The sequence below is a fragment of the Prionailurus bengalensis genome, chromosome D4, assembly GCF_016509475.1.
Source record: "Prionailurus bengalensis isolate Pbe53 chromosome D4, Fcat_Pben_1.1_paternal_pri, whole genome shotgun sequence".
In the NCBI taxonomy this organism is placed as follows: Eukaryota; Metazoa; Chordata; class Mammalia; order Carnivora; family Felidae; genus Prionailurus; species Prionailurus bengalensis.
Genome location: NC_057359.1, coordinates 80,201,998 through 80,220,789, shown reverse-complemented (window position 1 = coordinate 80,220,789; position 18,792 = coordinate 80,201,998). Strand labels below are relative to the sequence as shown.

The following is an 18,792-nucleotide window of genomic DNA, read 5'->3' as shown; positions in this document are numbered from 1 at the left end:
GGAATTGTATTTCATATTGTGTAATATGTCCTCATCCAAGTAAGTTCTGTGGTTTGTTAATAGCATTGTACCAATTTCAATTTCCTGGTTTTGAAAATGTCCCATAGTTACATAAGAAGCTGTCACTGGGGAGAGCTAGGTGATGGGGTACCTGAGGATTCTGGACTATTTCTGTAACTTCCAAACAAAAGGGTAAAATGTAAAACCAATGTAGAAAAAGAGTCATTTTGATTCTCTTTTAATTTTGATGGACTCATTTTTTTATTTTATTTTTTTCAATATATGAAATTTATTGTCAAATTGGTTTCCATACAACACCCAGTGCTCATCCCAAAAGGTGCCCTCCTCAATGCCCATCACCCCCCTCCCCTCCCTCCCACCCCCCATCAACCCTCTGTTCTCAGTTTTTAACAGTCTCTTATGCTTTGGCTCTCTCCCACTCTAACCTCTTTTTTTTTTCTGCCCCTCCCCCATGGGTTCCTGTTAAGTTTCTCAGGATCCACATAAGAGTGAAAACATATGGTATCTGTCTTTCTCTGTATGGCTTATTTCACTTAGCACCACACTCTCCAGTTCCATCCACGTTGCTACAAAAGGCCATATTTCGTTCTTTCTCATTGCCACGTAGTACTCCATTGTGTATATAAACCACAATTTCTTTATCCATTCATCAGTTGATGGACATTTAGGCTCTTTCCATAATTTGGCTATTGTTGAGAGTGCTGCTATAAACATTGGGGTACAAGTGCCCCTATGCATCAGTACTCCTGTATCCCTTGGATAAATTCCTAGCAGTGCTATTGCTGGGTCATAGGGTAGGTCTATTTTTAATTTTCTGAGGAACCTCCACACTGCTTTCCAGAGCGGCTGCACCAGTTTGCATTCCCACCAACAGTGCAAGAGGGTTCCCGTTTCTCCACATCCTCTCCAGCATCTATAGTCTCCTGATTTGTTCATTTTGGCCACTCTGACTGGCATGAGGTGATATCTGAGTGTGGTTTTGATTTGTATTTCCCTGATGAGGAACGACGCTGAACATCTTTTCATGTGCCTGTTGGCCATCCGGATGTCTTCTTTAGAGAAGTGTCTATTCATGTTTTCTGCCCATTTCTTCACTGGGTTATTTGTTTTTCGGGTGTGGAGTTTGGTGAGCTCTTTATAGATTTTGGATACTAGCCCTTTGGATGGATTCATTTTTTTAAACTCTTTCCTCCATCAGAAATTTATTTGATATATAGTGAGAGGCAAGGCTCTGACTTTTTTCCAGATGGCTGGCCAATCGTACTAGCCTTCCTATGGAACCATTCTTTACCTGGTGATTTGTGCTGCTATCTTTATCATACACTGAAGCCTCTAGGTGATAAGGACTGTCTGTGAGCTGGTTGTGTTTTTTTTTTTATCTTTTTTTTTTTTTTTTTTTTTTTGGCATTTGTTACATCCTTTCCACTCTGTTTTGATTTTTATAGCTTTAGTATGTTCTAAAATGTTCCAGGACAGCTGTTATTTTCCTTCACACATCGAATTAATCTTCTTAAAAAAATGACTCTTGGGGTGCCTGGGTGGCTCAGTCGGTTAGGTATCCGACTTCGACTCAGGTCTTGATCTCAAGGCTCGTGAGTTCAAGCCCCGCCTTGGGCTCTGTGCTGACAGCTCAGAGCCTGGAGCCTGTTTCAGATTCTGTGTCTCCCTCTCTCTCTCTGTCCTTCCCTCACGTGTTCTCTCTCTCTCTCTCTCTCTCTAAAATAAACATTAAAAAGAAATTTTAGTGACTTATTTTTCAACATATTTTGATTTTGTATTCTTCCAGATACAACAAACGTTATTAAATATTTCAAAGATTTCTTGTTGGACTCTCATTAAACTTGCAATGTAACTCGAAGGAAGCTGACAGCTGTACAATATCCAGTCTTCCCATCCAAGACCATCGTATGATAGAACCTCCCTTTATTTCTTTGTGTGTTTCTCAATAAGAATTTGTCGTTTCTTCTTGTAGATTTTTCAGATTTCTTGTTCAGTTTCGTCACTGGTATTTTACGACTGAGATCTTCTTAATAAAAATTCTATTTTCTAGTTGGTTTTGTTGGTACGTAGATGGTCCAGATATACAGGACTGTGATCACCTTTCCTATCCAGTCGCTTCACTGAATCTCTTATTAATCCTAGTAGCTTTTTCAGTTAATTCTCTTGGTTTCCAAGGGGCACAAACAGATCCTCTTTAACTCAGCTTCATTTTGCCTCCTTTCCAACAGCAGTAGCACTCGGGAGCCACAGGACCATTGGGTGGACAAACACAAGCGAGTGATTTATGATCTACGAAGTTTAATTCCCTTGCACGTAAACTACGAAAATAATACCGAGATACAAGTAAGCATTGCCCAGCTTGCTGAGGTGCTACAAGAATCAGATAAAATAGTTGATATCAACTCCAATTTCAGAGTCCTTAAGCAGTAATAGTGTCTTTTTCTCCCCCTCACCTTCTTGCTTCACATCTTACAAGGGCGGCTTAGGCTTGCAGATCAATGTTGAATAACAATGGTAACCGAAGTCCCTATTAGGTTCCTAATTTTAACTGGAGGGCTTTCAGGGCGTTACCAAAGAGCCTGTTAATCACGTGATCATGCTCCTATAGCTGGAGCAGAAACAACAGGAAAATCACAGACCCTGTTTAAGGCCATTGGGCTCCCTTAAATTTGAGAGCTCAAAAACCTCCCACAATTTTATGTGTCGACTATACATCAATGAAGCTGAAAAAAAAAAGATTTTATTGAAAATCTTGCTGGAGGTTGCTATGCTTTGTTTTCTTTCTTTTCTTTTTTCTTTTTTCTTTTTTTAAATTTTTTTTTTCAACGTTTATTTATTTTTGGGACAGAGAGAAACAGAGCATGAATGGGGGAGGGGCAGAGAGAGAGGGAGACACAGAATCGGAAACAGGCTCCAGGCTCTGAGCCATCAGCCCAGAGCCCGACGCGGGACTCGAACTCCCGGACTGCGAGATCGTGACCTGGCTGAAGTTGGACGCTTAACCGACTGCGCCACCCAGGCGCCCCTTTTCTTTTTTTTTTTTTTTTGAAAGACAGAGAACAGGCAGAGAAAGAACAGAGAGAGAGAAACAGAATCCAAAGCAGGCTCCAGGCTGTCAGCACAGAGCCCTAGGCAGGGCTCGAACTCACCCACCGTGAGATCATGACCTGAGCCAAAGTCAGACGCTTAACACACTGAGCCACCCAGGCGCCCCTGTTTTGTTTTCTTAAGGAGTCAATTCCTTTATGAGTTTCAGCAACTCTGGAATCCAAGTGAGAAAAACCCCCAGGATGCCAGGGTGAAGTCTCAGCAGGGCCTGTCTCCTTGTGGAGCTCAGACAGAAAGAGCACTGGACCTGGGTCCTTTAACCTGGCTTCAGATCCCGATGGAGTAGGGGAGGGAGGGGGAGAGCTCCTTGCTAGCTGCGTGACGTTGGACAAGTCCTATTAGCGGCCCTGAGCCCAGCTGTCATCAGGGCGGAGCTGAATATCCAACCCCGGGCCATTCCCTGGGATCACACTCGGAGATCCTGACACAGGGAAGCTTCCCCTGGGAATGGTAGGTGGGAGGGAACTGAGCGCTCTGGGGGACTGTGGGCTGGGTTTAAGGGGGGAAATTCCTAAAGCCTTCTCCCAATACATTGTCTGTGAAGTGTTGACTCATCAAATCCTCCTAACATCTACTACGTTCCTGGCACCGTGCTAGTCCCGGGAATCAGTGGTCACCCGCGCCCCGGGTGGCTGGGGAGACAGACAACACAGGAGCACAAATAAACGTGCTTTCTTGCAGGAGGACGGGGCAGGGGCGACCCGTGCAGCGCCCGGCCGATGGATCGCCGCAGTCGGCTTCCTCCTTTCGGTCCGCTCCGGCCGGGCCCAGCGCCGCCCAGCACCCGCAGCCAGAAGGAATGCGTTGAGCGACGCTTGCATTCCAAGCACGCGGTTCTGCTCTCCCAGGAGCCGGTTCCCGGACCGCGCCAGGCCCTACCGGGGCAGCCAGGGCCTTTCCAGGCCTCCGGGGCCTCCTGCCCTGCCTTACCCACCCCCTGCCGGAGCGCCGCCCAGGGGGGCGAAGGGAGGGCCTGACCGGAGGTTGCGAGCTAACCTGTGTAGGGGGGGCCGCTGGGCGCCAGCAGGTGCCCTTCCAGCAGCCCCACCAGGGACTTGCCAGGGGCTGCAACGTGGTCTAGAAGGACGGGGCAAGGCGGCCCCAGGGGCCTCAGGAATCCCAAGGATCCTGTTTTTCTGTTGCAGAAAAAAACCAAACATTTCAAATAAAAATCCTAAGGTTGGCATTTAGGGGCCCAACCAACCCTTCCAATCAGGTTTCCGGTAACTTTGTCTTCTTTTCTCCTCCCTGCTGAAGCCCTTGTCTTAGGGTCTGTGACTGACGGCGCCCGTCCCCGAGCAGCACCGGGTGGCAATCAACACTCCAAGGTTGGCTTGATGCTTGACCAGGTGAGGGGATTGCTCGGCACCCACCGGGTGAGGCCCGATTCCCACATCAGTCTCATTTCCCTGACACACTCCTACTGTAGAAGCACCGGCCTTCTTTACAGATGAGGGAGTTCAGGCTGGGAGCTGGAACCCAGGCTCTACGCCACTGGTCTACAAACGGCACGTGCATCCAAATCACCCTGAGGGCTTATTAGAACACAGAGTGCTGGGCCCACACCCAGGTTTTGTGACTCAGTAGTTCTGGGGTGGGGTTGGGTGATTTGCATTTATCACACATTCCCAGTTGATGCTGATGCTTTTGGTGCCGGGACCACACTTTGGGAACCTCTGCCCTCCACAACGATGCCCCCTCTGGATCAATTTTTGGCATTTAGGCAGACCTTACGTTCCCCATAATGCCACTTCCCGTGGCGAAGATCTGTGGTGAATTTACCTAACCCATCACGATACTACAGGGCTACGTTCCTGACTGTCCACCTGATGTTCCGTCCCCAGAGGACTGCCCTCCCTGTGCTCCGTTCAGTCCTCGGGAAGTGCTCCCCCTGAACACCAACAGGACACAAATTTCCTGCAGTGGGGGTGCGGCCATCAAGCAATGAGGGCAAATGACCCTTCATGATGAATTTGCTCCTAAGTGATCACTAGGAAAGGGGCCGCTCAGGGCCAGGGAAGGAGCTGGAAAGCTTGGGGAAAACTGCCAGAGGCTTCCAGAAAAGGGGTGTTCAGGACTCGGGCTGGGGAGCTGAGTTATGCACGGGGCAGGACAGGGTCTTCCGCACCTGAGCACGCTGGAGAGTGATGCCCGCCCCCCTCACCCCACCCCCCCACCCCACCCCCAACAGGAAGCGACCTGCCATCACTGCTGTAACCACGGGGGCCCTGGGCGTGGCAAGCAGAGACTTGGGACAGAGAGCTGAGGAACTGGAGACCTTCCCAGAACTCATTTCCATTTTATTCCCCAGCGTGTACATGTGGCTTCTTTGTCAGATTCTAGCGGGCTTGAGCAGAGCAAGAGTCTATTCTCACTCCTGCTGCACCTTATTAATTAGGCTATGAAAGAATGACATCGTATATGAGGGAGCTCTTATTAATAGTCACAGCCGCTATTTATCAAGTGGCCTGCTATGTACCAGGCACTTTACATACATTATCCCACTCAATCCTCCAACAGCTCTGATGAATAAGGTGAGTGCTGAGATTATGCCCATTTTACAGGTGGGAAAATGAAGGCTAAGAGACGTTAAATCATTTGTGTAAGGTCCTAGTGGCTGGGAAATGACAGACCTATTGTCTCTCCATCTCTAAACTGTCGCTTTCCACCCTAGCATCCTGCCCTCGTTTCCTGAACACCTGCTGTGCAAGGCTCTGGGTGGTTCTGCAAGATGAATCATTTAAGCAGTCACTTACTCAACAAACCTTTTTTTGAGCCCTTGCTACTTTGTATGGGCTTATTTATTTATAGCATGCCTTGTTCCAGAAAACACATAACAGAACTTCTGTATTTGAGAGACTAAAATTTTAAAGGTGTGGTCACGGGACGGGACGAGTGACAAATGGAAAACAGAAGTTGAAAAGGTCAGAAGAGCCCAGGAATGAAACAGCGATCCAAAGTACAGGCCTTGAGGTCCTACGTGGTACAGAGACAGGCTACAGGTTGTCCTCTGAGCTTTCCAGCAGCCAAAACCAGATCCCACGCCGTGCGGGATCCATGAACCAGTTGCAAGAGGAGAAACATGACTCACGTAGGTCCCAGGACCAGAGAGGCCTTTTCCCGGTGCGTTCGCAGAAGAGACAGAGCATCATCAAACATAGGGAGCGATGTCCACAACGCTGCACATACAGCACAGGTGTCAGGGGACCTTTCCCGTAGGCCCTCCATGCTGGCCCAAGTCCTGCAGCCTTTCTGCAGCAGGGAGAGGATGACAGCACAGGGCAAGCATGCCTCGCCCTGGCTTAATCCATATGCAGTGTTTGTAGGAAACATTTACAGCAAACTTGCAGTCAACTGGCTAAATGCAGTCCTCGGGTGAGCTTTGTTTGGTCCGAGAAGGATATTTAAATTGATTGGATTACAAGGGGGTATAATGCACCCTGAATTTCATACCAGCGTTATCAACAATAGGCAAATCACAGGGGCCCCCCGGGGGCTCAGTCGGTTGAGCGTCTGACTTCAGCCCAGGTCATGATCTCATGTTCATGAGTTCGACCCCCGCGTCCTGCTCTGTGCTGACAGCTCAGAGCCTGGAGCCTGCTTCGGAGTCTGTGTCTCCCTCTCTCTTTCTCTCTCTCTGCCCCTCCTCCACTTGTGCTCTGTCTCTCTCTCTCTCTCTCTCTCTCTCTCTCTCAAAAATAAATAAACATTAAAAAAAGAAACGATAGCCAAGTTACGGAAGCAGCCCAAGTGTCCACGATTGATGAATGGATAAAAAACATACACCATGGAGGGGCGCCTGGGTGGCTCAGTCGGTTAAGCGGCCGACTTCGGCTCAGGTCATGATCTCACGGTCCGTGAGTTCGAGCCCCACGTCGGGCTCTGTGCTGACAGCTCAGAGACTGAAGCCTGTTTCAGATTCTGTGCCTCCCTCTCTCTGACCCTCCCCCGTTCATGCTCTGTCTCTCTCTGTCTCAAAAATAAATAAACGTTAAAAAAAATACACCATGGAATATTACTGAGCCATCAAAAGGAATTGGAATCTTGCCATTGGCAATGACGTGGTTGGAGCTACAGTGTATTATGCTAAGTGTATTTGTCAGAGAAAGACAGATATCATATGATTTCACCCATATGTGAAATTTAAGAAACAAAACAAATGAGCAAGGGGAGAGACAAACTAGGAAACAGACTCTTTTGTTTTTTTTAATGTTCATTTTTGACAGAGAGAGAGAGAGACAGAGCATGAGTGGGGGGTGGGGGAGTGCAGAGAGAGACACAGCATCCAAGGCAGGCTCCAGGCTCTGAGCTGTCAGCACAGAACCTGACACGGGGCTCGAACCCACAAACAGCAAGATCACGACCTGAGCCGAAGTCGGACGCTCAACCGACGGAGCCACCCAGGTGCTCCGGAAACAGACTCTTAACTATGGAGAACTGATGCTTACCAGAGCGGGGGTTGGGTGAAACAGGTGATGGGGATTAAGGAGGGCACTTGTGATGAGCACTGGGTGATGGATAGAAGTGTATAGAAACGCTGAATATTGTATACCCTAAACTAATGCTACGTGTTCACTGACTGGAAATTAAATAAAAACTTTTAAAACGTGATTGAATCACCTGTCAACTTTAAACTGTTAGATTTCACAGAAAAATCCAGATTTGGGAGGTCTATTAAAAAAGAATGGGGGGTGGAGAATGACAACATGGGGCCCACATTCCCAAAGAACAAGGATTGGCTAGGGCTAAGTAGTTTTCCAATCCCCTCCCATGGTTCCCTGAAGACGCATTATGTTGTTAACTTCCTCGCCTGGCGTTGCAAGTCCTGGGGAGCTCGAAGCCCCGAGCTGTAGCACACGGGCGTGCATCAGAATCATCCAGTAGCTTGTTCACATTGCGGGGTCCCAGATGGGCTCCTTGGATCCGGGGTGGGGCTCAGACAGGCATCCTTCTCCCAAGTATCGTGATGCAGGTGGTCCCTCCTAATAGGCCTGGAGGGTTGGGAGGGGGGTGCAGCAGGGCAGGGGGTATATAGCTACTGAGCACCGCTGCTCCAGGTAGGAGCATGAATAGTGCTTCTTTCAACACAACCTGTGGCAAGTTCAATGGAGCTGTGAGTTCAAGATCATGCTCTGTGAGAGGTGCCCTGGGTACAGCTCCTCTGAGCTGCCGGGGAAGTCCTAAGTCAAGTGCTATAAATCACAGTGCTGTTCAACCTTGGCCACACGTAAGAACCACCTGGGGAAGTTTTCAACCCATGCTCCCCAACCCCAGGCCCAGCCCTCCCCCCCTCCCCTGACCAATTAAATCCGAGCTTGCGGGAACGAGAACGCAGGTGTCTGCGTTTCAAGGCTCCCGGGACGACCTCAGTATGTGCTGCCGGGTGTGAGGCACAGGACTGCAAAACTGAGCACTTTCTCTGAGCCAGAGCCGGTATTGAATGTAGAGACACAGAGATGAGCAAAGGTCCCAGAAGGGAGCGGACTGCACAGTAAGTGCGGTGAGTACCCTGGGGAGCCCTTGCAGAAACACCTAACCCGTCCTGGGAGACTCAAACTGTCTCCCCCCGTTCTCTGGAGGAGAGGCCTGGGCTAAGTTTGGGAGTAAATACCACCCAGCCACATAAAGAAGGAGGAGGAAAATCCCAGCCAAAGCAAGGGTACAGTCCAAGATGCTGAGGCCCAAGAGGAGGGGGGAGAAGGTGGAGCTGAAGGTTTCTGGCACCGCCCGGATCAAGGCTGGGGGTGGGGAGCATAAGAGGCCACAGAGGCGGGAAGGGGCCAAATCACAAGGCGGTTGAACTTGACCCTGACACTAGGAGGCACCTCTGGAGCGTTTTAAGTCAAAGAGTCAGAGGGCTGAACAAACCCATGATTTGCTGGAGTTACCAAGGAGGGCTTCCTGGAGGAGGTCAGACTTGAGTGGAGACAGGGGTAGCGTTTGGAACTCTGGCAGGGAGGGAGAGCTGGGGGCATTCTGATCGGCCGGGGCAGTTAAAGCTCTTGAAAACCCTTCCCTCCCCCACGCCCTTTGAAACCCTTTGAATCACAGCCTGCCTGGGTCAAAGACGTGTTTGTTATTTGAAAGCTGTGTTTTCTCTTTAAGAGATTCTGGGCCCCATCCTTTGACTAGGAACCAGGAAGGAATGAAGAATGCAGCCTCTTGCCCAGAGAGCTAATTGTCGAAATGCTGTGGGCCTCACCAGGTTTTATGGCGTCACTGATCTCTATCCCCCGACAGCCCCTCATCTCTAACCGGTCAGTTTTCAGTATATTTTTATGGGCTGCCCCAAAGCCAGCTGGAAGCTTTTTTTCCTATAAACTTTCTCTGAGACAAGTAGCCGAGTCTCACATATTAAAATGAAAATGTCAAAGGGGTTGTTTAAAATATATATATACACATAATATCATTTGTGAAGCTTCAGCTCACGAAACCCACATCAGAGTCCAACAACGTCTGTCCTTTTTTTTCTGCAAAGCTGATGGTCAAGTTAGGACGACCATAAAAATCACTTGCTTGCTTGTTTATCCATTCACTCGACAAACATTTACTGGGCATTTACTAGGTGCCAGGCTGTGAACTGGGCACCAGGATGAAAAGATGCCTCGGGCATGGATGCTCCAACACCAGCACCCTCTAGGGCTCAAAATACAAAGTGTTTTCACCTGCAATTTTGTGAGCTGTCTGTGCTGTTATTCTCCCCACTTTTCAGAGGAGGAAATCGAGGCTCTTAGAGGTGAGATAACTTGCCCAGAACCAGGATGCCAGTAAGCGGTAGAACTTGATCTCAGGACATCCAAGTTCACATCCAAGTTCTGTCCACTTGGCTGCTTTTTAAGCAACACCATCTAACTGTTAGTGGCTTAAGAAGGACAACGGCTCCAAAGGTTTAGCCGTTACTTGTAATCTGTCCAATATCTACCCCCCACCTAGAACCCTGCTTTCCTTTGGGGGGAATTCCCCATTGTGAAGAAGGAAAAAACTGGCATCCATTTCCCATGGCCACCATTACTGTAAAAGCAAAGCGAAGCCAGATTCTTCCCCAGCGTCTCCTCCTGCCTGGATAGTGAATAGGCATGTGTGAAATACAACCTCAGCCAATCAGGTACTCATTCCATAGGCTGACTCCTGAGTGAGTGGTGAGTGGATCCTTGCTGGTAAAATTCAGTCTCAGTCGAGGCCCCTGGATCAGACTGTGCCTGCAGTATTCCATTGGCTGGGGTTCCCGTGGTTCCCTTGACTGCCCTCACTGTCTTCCCTTAAGTCCTTCCCTGCTGAAGATGGCCACAGACAGTCCTGGTTACTTGTAACCAAGAATCCCGACTACTACAAAATCATAGGTCCCCAGCCCGTTTACAGAGCCGGCAGGAAATAGCCCCCTTCCCATGGTGCCGTGGGCACGGATCAAGGAGATTCTTCCCAGGAAAACCATTTTCGAATGCTGGGAAAGGCTGGGAAAACGTTGGCATAGCCTCTCTTGCCAACGCCTGAAAAATATCCTAGCAGACAGATCCATTTGTCCAGGCTGCTGCTCGCATCCTGAAAAGCCAGGCACGACCTGGTCTGTCTCCCCACACGGTTCCAGACCTCTCGGCTCTTCCAGCTGCTGCCAAGTTTGCTCTTCTACAACCCCATTCCCACCTGGATCCTTCTGGACCTTTTGTGGTCACGAGGGTGGACAAGGAGACTGAAGTGAAACCCGGGGGTCTGGTCTGCGTAAGGAGGGATGGGCTGGGGTATGCGGACAGAGGGCTAAGGGACAGAGGGCGTGAAGAAGTTCTCCAGCAAAACAGAACCAACTGGAGAAATATATATAACGTCATTAATTCATTAATTCATTCGGAGATCCCTTTATTTTAGGAAACTGGCTATCATGGCTGTGGGACTGCCAAGTCTAAAATCCACAAGGCAGGGCTGGAAACAAGCAAGAGTCGGTGCTACAGTCTTGAGAAGGCATTTCTTCTTCCCCAGGAAACCCCAGTTTTTGTTCTTAAGGCCTTCAACTGATTGGATAAGGCCCACCCATGCTGCAAGAGGTAATCTTTATTTAAATGAACTTATTGTAGATGTTAACCACATCTACTGGATACCTTCCCTGCCATGCCTAGATCAGTGTTTGATCAACCACCTGGGCACTAGGGCCCAGCCAAATGGATGCAGAAAATTAACCATCACAGAAGGGTCACCCCAGTGGGGTATCCCTGATCAGTCCCATACGCTCTTCCTTCCCGGGTGCACACTGCTCTGGACTCCCTCTCAAGCTTCTCTTTCAACCACCCCAACCCGGCCACCACACACACCCTGTGTCTGTCCAAGCCTCACAGGTGAGATCCAGACACTAAAGCTCAGAGCCACATCTGGAATGAAGAGCTCTGAGTTCACAGCCTCCTACCCAGGGTGTCTCCCACACAAGCTGGGGAGCTGCCTCCATGTGACGCTGGCCCAGATGTTTCCTCTCTTCCCTGGCAGGAGGCGAATGGGACCTTGAATTGTAATCTTGGAAGAAGCTGCTGCAAGACACAGATCTGAGCGGTCCTAGCTAAACTTCTTGGCACTACTGCCCCACTCCAGACCCAAAGATCAGGGAGCAGGACAGACCCCAGAGAGAGACCAGACTTGAGATTTTCTTCTGAGAGCACCAAAAGAGTGAGGATTATCTTGGAATTGCTGTAGAATTCTGGTGGCAGAATCACAGGCTCTCCAAGCTGAAAGGTCACTTAGATGTTCCCCCACCCTCTGAAATTCATGAGAATGTCACGTATCACAGAACACTCAACCAGAAGGGTTTTTAAACAAAGTCTGGCAGTCGAAAAACTCAAGAGGACTGTTGGAGATCCGACAAAAGCAACATGACGTAAATCTCTGGGCAAGGAGGCAGAAGCCTTGATCACATGATGGCTCGGCTGCTGATTTACCACTTGACCTTGAACAAATCTTTCCTGGACGACCTTGAGCAAGCTTGCTCTCCAGGCACTGGTTTTCCCACCTGAAAACGAGGAGTGGGCAACTTGACTTGGAAAGTCTTCTCTGGTTGTTGTGACTCCCTGCCTCCCGAGTCTGGTATCTAACATGTTCTAGCTGCATGGCCTTGGACATATCACTTAACCTCCGTTTCATTATCTGCAAATTGGGGGAATCATAATCCCTGCCTTGCTCGTCTTGTATACTTGCTGTGGGGATGGAGTGAGAGGTGTGAGGTTACCCTGGGTGAAGTACAAAGTGCTATTCACATCTAATGCATTATTGCAAGGTGAAATATCATTGTATGATGTATCTAGGGTATCTGAAGCTGCACAAGCCCCTACAAGACCCAATCTGTCCCCAATTCACAGGGAACAAAGGGCACGGGGGTTAAAGGCTCTGGAGCCAGACTACCTGGGTTCGTGGCTTACCTCTGCCAAGTTTCCTCATGAGCGAAATGGAATAATAATAGCTCATGTGAAGCCCAGGGCAGAGCCTGGCGTGTGGCATGGGCTCCATCCACGTCGGTGATTATCGTGATCATTCTATCATGAAGCGAAGGAGGCAGGGTGGGGCCATGAGAGGACCGGTGGCTTTTGAATAATACACCAGACCCAGCTGGGTTCAAGTCTCAGTTCTACCATTACCAGGTGAATCATACACGTGGCCACATTCTACATCCACTGTCTTCTTTTTTGCTCTCCTCTGATGGCTCCTGGGTCCAGTACTTGTCCATTTTCCCTCTCTTTTGGGGCTGGACACTTGGTTACCCACGTTGATTGATTGATTCATGGACTGCTTGATCCAGAAGAGATGCCTGGAAAATATTGGAATGCACTAGCACGAAAGGCTCCTCTGTATTTTAATGTGTGGATAATTTGAAAGATGTCTTTAATCCTTTCTGGAAGTATCTGCTATAAAATGGCATAGATGGACTAAATACCAGTGCCCTTGCTTTGGGCTTGAATTCTGTTTGTCTGTCTGTCTGTCTATCCATCAACTCTTTCTTTTACAACCACACTATTTATATCATATCAATCAAAGTTCTGATTGAATGCAATAATGTGGACCTCATTCATATGAAAGAGAAGACAAAATATAATAAATGCAGCGTTTGGTGGTCAAATCTTTATAGAAAAGCCTTTGTGGAGACAGATTGGGAACTACTCACTTGTTCTAAATGTTAGGGTTTAACCAGTTTAACCGGAAGCCCGGATTATTCAAAGTTACCCAGAGAGGGAAAAACCAAGCTTACGTTAAGTTCATAGAATGAAATACCAGTTGTCAGAAGGAACTTAGAGACCCTCGATATTTGCTCAGGGCCATCACACCCGGTGCATTAACCCACCATCGCAGTCACCTGTCGATCGAGGAGTCTGTCCCTCCAATCCCACCTGCCAGCTCTGGACCAGACATTTTTTGAGCCCAGCGGCTGTCTTACTCATCTTCACGGTGCCTCTCTCTCTCTCTCTCTCTCTCTCTCTCTCTCTCTCTCTCTGCTGCCCACCTCCTCTCTCTCTCACACAGGGCCCGCCTGCAGCATGTTTCCCTAAAAGGCTGCTGAATCTTCAAATGTGAGTAAAGCACCACTTTAACAGATGGGGAGCCCGCATTTTGGAGGAGAGAAGAGGGCCCCACCTACGGTTCCGCAGCAAGTCTGGGGGGAGGGCCAGGAGGATCCCCTGTGTCTCCGTGTAGTCGCTCTTCTACCCTCCTGAACTCCAAGAGGGGGACAGGCTCTTGCCTTCTCTCATTTCCTCACAAAAGCCACAGGTAAAGGCGTTTATGGCCTGGCAGCTAACCAAGACCATGGTTCTTCAATAGGTCACGGTCTGACCCCGCCAAATGTTGTTGCCGTTGTCTTTAATTTTTAAATGGTGTTAACGGTCACGCCTTCTACTGTAATTTGGAAACTCTCCGGCACCTCATGCCGGGGACATTATAAACTGACCCCCAAGTTCAGGCAATGAAACACAGACCCACCTAGCTGGTCACCTGGCTTCAAGGTGAAAGTAACTTTACTATAGTTACTTCCAAAAATTGTATTACAATAATAATTACTCATATTTGTGAAATGCATTTCTTCTTTGTTCAAGCACGTTCATATACCCCCAGCTTATCTAGCATTAGTGCTGTGCTTTTCAAGTAGGTGATTTTACTGTGTAGGAATTACATATGCCTCAATGAAGCTTTTTTTTTTTTTTTTAGTTTATTTTGAGAGAGAGAGAGAGCAGGGGAGGGGCAGAGAAAGGGAGAGAGAGAGAGAAAGAGAGAGAGAGAGAGAGAGAGAGAAAATCCCTAGCAGTTTCCTCACTGCCAGCACAGAGCCTGAGGCGGGGCTCAAACTCACAAACTGTGAGATCATGACCTGAGCCAAGATTAAGAGTTGGATGCTCACTGAGCCACCCAGGCACTCCTCAGTGAAACTGACTTTATTTTTTTTTAATTTTTTTTTAACATTTATTTATTTTTGAGACAGAGAGAGACAGAGCATGAACAGGGGAGGGGCAGAGAGAGAGGGGGACACAGAATGGGAAGCAGGCTCCAGGCTCTGAGCCATCAGCCCAGAGCCTGACGCGAGGCTCAAACTCACGGACCGCGAGATCGTGACCTGAGCTGAAGTCGGACACTTAACCGACTGAGCCACCCAGGCGCCCCTGAAACTGACTTTAAAAGACAAAGGGTGGCTCAGTGGGTTAAGCATCTGACTCTTGATATTGACTCAGGTCACCATCTCACAGTTCATGGGTTCGAGCCCCACCTCAGGCTCTGTGCTGACAGCTTGGAGCCTGGAGCCTGCTTCGGATTCTGTGTCTCTCTCTCTCTCTCTCTCTCTCTCTCTCTCTCTCTCTCTCTCTGCCGCTCCCCTGCTTGTGCTCTGTCTCTCAAAAATAAACCTTACAGAAAATTTAAAAGACAACGAAAACCACAGGTGATGTTCGTGTTCTTCCTTGTGCTTTTCTGTATTTTCCAAGCTGTCCCTAATCAGAAGAAAAAACTAGAACAGTGCAGTGCACCAAAGAAGGATGGATTACTGTAAGGCCCGTGATCTGCTCTGGAGGTTCTGGACTTTGGGAGTCTCCGGTGATGGGCAGGTGGTAAGACACAGCGGAGAGGAAGGGACCCGTCCTCCCTCCCTAGGGTATGTGACCCTGGAGAAATCACTTCCCCAAGCCTCCATTCTCTCCCCTGTAAATGGATCTGAAGCCTGCCGTGCCCAGCTCCCCAACTCTGGCAAACCTCCTTGCCAGATGTGTTAGGACATTGTAGCTATGATGGCCCTGCACCGGTGACAGGTAATGTTATTACCAAACCTCCTCTGCTCTACAGTCTCCTGGTCTCCTCACCTCCCCCATCTTTAAAATTGCCAAATATTTCAGAGGCACCTGGCCGGCTTTCTTGGGAGAGTGTGCGATGATCTTAGGGTTGTGAGGGTGAGCCCCATGTTGGGTGTAGCGATTACTAAAAAAATAAGCCAGCAAATATTCTAAACATACAGAAAATAGAGAAAAAGTTTCAGGCTTGAGAAGGAGAAGGGTCAGACGGACCAGCTATGGACTGGCCACCCAGCTCTGTCAACTCTTCACACTTTGCCACCTCTGCTTGAGATATTCTTCTTTTTCCTAAGAAATCATAACAGATAGAATTCAATCCCCTGTGGGTCTCTTTCTGATCGCCTTCCCAACCCTCCCTTCCCAGAGGTTATCCACTGTTCTAAATTTGGTGTCTTTGGTTTCCTGCACACGTTTTAATACTTTTTGGACCCGACTGTATCCCTAAAAATATATACATGGACAGTTTTGAGTGTTTAAAAAAAAAAACAAAAATTTTTCTATCACGCTGTACCTATTCTATAACTTGATGCTGTTTGTTTTTGTTTTTTTTTTTTCTGGATAATATCTATGTTCAAGCTTATTGCCTTGGTTTATTTTCACTCCCAGGAGATCATTCCACTGTATGAACAGATCACGATGTGTCTATCTCTGGGCAGCTGTAGATGGACAATTAATGAAGGTCTAAGTTTTCAGAATTATATGCTGAGTGAGTGGATCACTATAGCACAGAAACGGGCACCTTTGAGTTTATGAGAGGTTGTCAACACTTCGCCAATGTAGCTGGAGACACGTACATCTCTACCAATGGTGTATGAGGGTTTTAGCCATGTCACACGCTCAGCACCCCGCCCCTCTCCCCACGTGGACAGACTCTCACTCTTGGCCCGTCTGGTGGACGTGAAATGGTGTGGCACAGGCTATTCTCGTTTGCATGTCTCACATGGCCAGTGAGGTTGAACTTCTTTTCATATTTTTGGCCATTTAGGTTTCCTTTTTTGTGAATGGCCCATTGATATCCTTAACCCTTTTTAACCCCCCCCCCTTTTTTTTTAGCCATTGGATTGCCTTTTTCTTGTTTGTCCACACTTTCAGCCCACTTCTGCCAGATCCCAAAGCAAATTCAGATCATGGCACTTCCCGAAGCTCTCTCTAGAACATCCAAAGCTTAGCTTGTAACCTTGCTAGTGGCCCTGGTTTGCCTGTGGGCTGTAAATCAAGTTCAACCCCAAACTCAGCTCCACTTTCTTTCTCTTCCGACCTTACCTTCCACTGCTTCCCTCCATCCACCTGAACTCCAGCCCCATAAACGCAACCTTCTCTGTCCCAGGCTTTCTGCAATGCTGTTCCCTCCTCCTGGAAGGCTCACCTCCCTATTTCTGCATTCTGCCTACTGCCACTTTCCCCGTGAAATTTATACTCTCTTCTCGATTCAGAGTCAGAGCTGCCTCTAAGTAATCACTGGTGCCATCATACTTTTCTGGTGGCATTTATTATTTCCTAATTTGTACTGTTTTGGCAACTCGCTTTAGGGGTGCCTGGGGGGCTCAGTCAGTTAAGTGACCGACTTTGGCTCAGGTCATGATCTCACAGTTCGTGGGTTTGAGCCCCGCATCGGGCTCTGTGAAGACAGCTTGGAGCCTGGAGTCTACTTCAGGTTCTGTGTCTCCCTCTCTCTCTGCCCCTCCCCCACTCACACTCTGTCTCTGTCTCTCTCTCTCAACTAAATATTTTTTTAAAAAACTCGCTTTGCATACCTTTTCCTTTACAAATGTACCTGCTCCTTCATTATGTTATTTTAACCTTCATTCATAGTCTGATTTTAACCTCATCCATGCAACAGCCTGAGATGGGGTGGTGTTAACAACTCCTTTGGACAGATGTGGAAACACGGCCCAAAGGGCTACTCGCTTACCCAAGATCCCATACTGGCCCAGAAGCAGAGCTGGATTTGAAGCCTGGACTCTCCCAATTCCACTTCTGGATCACTGCACCACACCCCTCATATGTGTATGTGTGTGTTGTGTCAAAGCCTGATTCCCCCTTGAGACTGTGGCCCCCCGTGGCTCCCAGCTCTAGGTCCCCCCAGAGTGCACTCAATGAATATGTAATTCCTTGAAACTACAAGGATCGCGGGGTGCCAGGGACTGTGCAAATGTCAACTCTGATCTTCACAGCAACTCTATTCAGATAAGGAAACTCAGGGTCCCACGGCCAGCAATTAGTGGAGCTGGCCTTTCAGACCCAGAGGTAAGCTCCTACTTCCATAATCTCCGCCACTGGCATCCCGAAGGCAGAGCCAGCCAGCCGGAGAGATCAGAGCCCAAGGCGGGGAGGCAAAGGGCCAATGGTGGGCAACTTGACAGTGAACATGGAAGGCTGGGATGCGGATGCCCACTGACCACACCCACGATGTGCACACTGCCCCCAGACTCCACGGAGTGTCTGCAGAACGCGACGGTAGCAGGTCAGAGGAGGGCTGAGGGATGGGGTGGGGGGTTGTTTGCAAGTGTTCACCCCACCCCCACAGAGTGAGTCTGGATACGGACAAGTCTGCACCCCCCCCTCCCCAGGGCAAGGACTCTAGGTGACTGGAGTCATGTCCAGTGCCTCAGTCAGCTATTCCTATGACCCTGTGTGTTGTCTTTCACGGTGTGCCATTTATTTAGACTTTGTGTTTGTGTGCCTGGTATGTATTCGCGATTCTATCTTTGTGTTTCGTTCCTGTGCGTTGTGTTCGTGTGCCATGCGTCTGGTGTCGTGGGCCTGTTGTTTGTCTACCTTACGTGCATGTTCCGTTGTGTGTCCGTGCCGAGCACACTCTGTGTCTCTCCTTGTATCTGTGTCCAGTCTGTGTCTCTATTGTGTGCCGTGTGTACCGTGTGTCGGGAACTTGGGTCTGTGCTGCGTGCGCTGTGGATCTACGTTATGCTTGTGCTGGTCTCCGGCCCGACTGTCCACGCGGCGAGCGCCGGCTGCTGCGTGTTTACGTGTGTGAATCCCGTCCGGCCGCCCCGGGGCCTGCGCCCCCGCCTGCAGCCAGTGCGCGTCCGCACCTCCCCGCCGCGCGTCTGGGCCAGCGGGAGGTCTGCGCCCCGCGCGCTGCGTAGTGTGTTTCCTCCAGCGGCGCGGGGCGGTGCTTCCGCGTGTGCCCGCGGCGTGGCCCGGTCGCGGCGGGCTCCGCGTCCCCGTGCTGTCGCGCCGCGGGCCTGCGCCCGGCGCGCGGGGCGGCGGGGATGCGCGCGCGGGGGCCGGGGGCGCGCGGGGGCGGGGGCGGGCGCGGGCGGGAGGCGCTGCGGGGCCCCGCGGCCGCGGGCTCCAATGGCGAGGCCGGCGCGGCCCCCGCTAATTACATAAGCGGGACGTCAAT

The 18,792-nt window shown here is 49.4% G+C and overlaps 1 long non-coding RNA gene across 1 annotated transcript; it reads left to right on the top strand.

Annotated features, from left to right (window-relative positions):
• Positions 1 to 8,500: 8,500 nt before the first annotated feature.
• LOC122474688 lies at positions 8,501 to 13,216 on the top strand. Its single transcript, XR_006294980.1, has 2 exons — positions 8,501 to 8,629; positions 10,990 to 13,216. It is a non-coding gene; the product is annotated as an uncharacterized LOC122474688 (long non-coding RNA).
• Positions 13,217 to 18,792: the final 5,576 nt, after the last annotated feature.